Source organism: the organism of the source record quoted next, unplaced genomic scaffold (assembly GCF_019419815.1).
Source record: "Pyrus x bretschneideri cultivar Hongxiangsu unplaced genomic scaffold, Pyrus_bretschneideri_v1 Contig2, whole genome shotgun sequence".
Classification (NCBI taxonomy): domain Eukaryota; kingdom Viridiplantae; phylum Streptophyta; class Magnoliopsida; order Rosales; family Rosaceae; genus Pyrus; species Pyrus x bretschneideri.
The window spans coordinates 2,540,001-2,543,445 of NW_025999501.1; the positions used below are offsets into that span (position 1 = coordinate 2,540,001).

The window sequence follows — 3,445 nt, forward strand, 5'->3', positions numbered from 1 at the left end:
ATTGAGGGGGAGTGTTGAGAATCAATGTCAAGCCCAAAACCATAAGTAATCCACAACCCAATCTAAAGTCCAAGTCCATATCTAGTTTGATGATGTAATTGCTTACAATTGCAGAGTTAGGCAATGTTAGGTATGGTTGAGTGGAAAAAATTAGGTGCAATTAATGAGTTTTGTGTGGTAGTAAATAATCTTAGTTTAATTAAGTGTGTGGTGTAGCTTTCATTTGGTTTGCTATAAATACCCAAGTCCCCAAGCATTGTATATCATCCAAGGAAAAACAAAGCCTAGAGCTAAATAAGAAAAGCTTTGCTAATTAGTTTGTTTTGTGAGCTTTCTTTAAGAGTGTGCTCTATTTTCTTCTTCTTGGGATCATTAGAGTTATCTTGGATACTCTTCTTATTCAACATTCAGTACGCAGCTGAATAATACAATTTGAGATGTAGAAGCATACCGTTCCTGAAGAGATGACCAAGCAGAGGCCGAATCAATTTTGTTGACGATTGTAGCAAGAACCTTGGGAGTAAGAGAACTCGTAATCCAAGAGAGGATCATCTGGTCAGTCTGTATCCATTCATTATATAATGAATTGATCTTGTCGATAAATTTACCATTGTCATCGAGGAGAAAAGCAGAGGGGCATTGAGTTTTGCCAGTAACATAAGAGAGTAAGTTGTGGCTGCACAGCAAGGGAAGAAACTGAGCACGCCAGAGAGGGTAGTTGTTGCGGTCAAGCTTGATGGTAAGAAAATTTGTGACTGAGGGAGCAACGGAAAAGGAAGAAGATGTAAGGTTGTGAATGACCATGAATGATGTATTGGATTACTTATGTTGTAGGCCACTTGTTTAGCGAGTTGTTAACAACTTAAGTAATCTGATAGTCCTAGTGAAATAAGGATTATGGAGTCTTATCCCTTGCAATTGACCTAAAGAAATCTGATGGATTTCGCTACAAAGATACAGTATCATGGTGGGACTTAAACACTTAAGTGATAGGGTTTGATTTTCACAACCAATAATAGGTCGGCTGTGATTAAACCCTAATGATATAAATACTATGGTTAAGTCCCTGCTTCCATACGCTCAATCTCTCAAAATACGCTAAACCCTATTCACAGCAGAGAGATATTTTGAAGTACTGGAAGTAGAAGACGACCTAGAACTCTGCAATATCTTCCGTATTCTACAGATAAGTTTAATATAATTAGTTAATCTCTATTTTATATTGATTTGATTTATTCGTGATCCTAATGTCTTGTTGTTGTGATTTCAGAATATATCTTACAGAAGATACCATAGCTTAGGATCTGCAGAAGAGAAAAAGAAAAGAAAAAAAAATAATACTGTGAACCGTTGTCGTTAGACGCTGGCTCGTGATACCATGAAAGATAGTAAATATGATTTGTAGAATCTCAACTCTTAATTAGAGTGAGCGATGTTCATTGATATTTATAGGAGTATTATACAAATACACGTAAAACTAGGATTACAATCAAAACAGGACGTGGACTAAATAGAGGTTAAGTCAGGATGAAACTTGTTGTGCAGTAGGCGTGTCTTCTGAGGATTCCATGTTAGAATTGGATTGTGATTGTGCAGTAGCAGACAGAGATGGAATTGGATTTGGTTTATCATTTTCATGGATTTGAGCCGTATTTCTATATCAACTATTCCCCCAAAATCGCCCCTGACGATATATCTAGGTTTCATCGAATTCTTGAGGTAATGTTTTGACTTTATTTCTTGAACAGCTCAGATGTCTTTGTTTTTGTTAAGTTGCATTACTTTAATTTGTTATGTCTTTTCAGTTTCATTAACATTCGATAACATGCAGGAGCATGAATTACTTTCTTGAATGAAATGCCTACATGCAGGGAAATGCATTATATGGTTGATTATCACATAATTTCTTCGACGATAAATGTTCTCCCACTTCTTTCATGTCTTTCTTTGTGTATCATTGTACTGGTCTAATTTACTCTTTGTAAGGACTATATTTGGAGAGCAGTTCTCATGTGTCTTGCACCTTGCATATCAATGTGTACTGCAATGTTTCCATCATGTGGCTTATGCCTAATAATGTTTTATTCCTCTTCTATGCTTCCCCAATCTGTCAGGCATTCTTGAAAAAGGCATACAAATTGATGGCCTTCCAAATTTATATTTTTGGTGTCCTGAAATTGAGTTCACCTAATGAAAGCCAGTATCTATTGTAAATGTGAATTGCAGGCACTATATATATGTCTCCTCTTACCCTATTTGTCAAAATTATGGGGAATTCCATTTGGTTAACTGCCAAACTATCTTAAAGATGGTGTAGCTTGCTTTCTAAACATCGGTACCTTATCAACTGGTAAGATATTAGCTGCTGCCTTCTCTTCTCCTTGAAACTTATTTAAATTTCATTTAATTTCTCATGCTAAATATCATATCAGCTCAGCCTACAAAAAAATAAATAAATATCATATCAGCTAAGCCTACAAAAAAACAAAAAAAAAAAAACAAACAAAAAAAACAAAAAAAAAAAAAAAAAAAAAAAAAGAGATGAGAAATTATATGTGGCATAGTATGTGCATATGTCGTATTTTGCATAGGCTGATGTTGTTATAGGAATGACTCTTTAGCTGAGTTGGTTGTAACATCTCCCTCAACAAGAAAGAACCAAACATAATTGATTCTAATCGAACAGTGCAATTTTATAAGATTTCATAAGTCTTGAAGTTTGTCCTCAATGTCCTCATATTGTCAAAACTATTATGCATGTTACGAATGGTCTGATAGTATTCATATAGGGTTTAGGGTTCAGTGTTCACATTCTTGCTTCGTGTGTTTTTAATCTTTTCTAACCAACTATTGTGTTCTAATTCATTATCTTGTTAACTCTCTATGTACTTTTGTGTAGCCATGGGTAATGAAAAGGGAAACAGTTATTGGGAAAAAGAATTGCCACCAAATTTTGACAAAAGTGGGACTGAGAAATTTATTCGTGCCAAGTAAGTTGTTTTCTAAAATTAATTATGAGCTTTATGTGCAACGTGGAGAATGTGTGGGTTCTTATTTCTTTCTGCTCTTAACTTTTTTGGGAACTTTCAGGTATGAGGGAAGGCTGGGTTCCGAGAAATGCAAAACAACCAACTTCTGAACCAATAGATATGAGCGTCAGTTCCAACAATTTGGAAAAGGATGGAGCGAGAGGAAGCGATGCTTTTTACAGTGGAGGAAGCGATGCTTTTTACGGTGGCAGAAGCTACTCCTCCAGTGGCAAGATCCCGTGGGGTAGATTTTAACTGTTGCAAAATAATGGTCAGTTGGTGGGACAATATTGAACTTCACCAAGGGACATGGTATAGTAAATATGAAGTACAACTTTTTTGTTACGTATTAGACACATGTTAGGATGCTAACAATTGGCATCATCTTGTGATGCCAAGTGTACGTTGTCGATGTA

General features: G+C 35.6%; 1 long non-coding RNA gene across 1 annotated transcript; it reads left to right on the plus strand.

The window, feature by feature from the left end:
* Positions 1 to 1,635: 1,635 nt before the first annotated feature.
* LOC103956818 lies at positions 1,636 to 3,143 on the plus strand. Its single transcript, XR_007257971.1, has 3 exons — positions 1,636 to 2,350; positions 2,900 to 2,990; positions 3,091 to 3,143. It is a non-coding gene; the product is annotated as an uncharacterized LOC103956818 (long non-coding RNA).
* Positions 3,144 to 3,445: the final 302 nt, after the last annotated feature.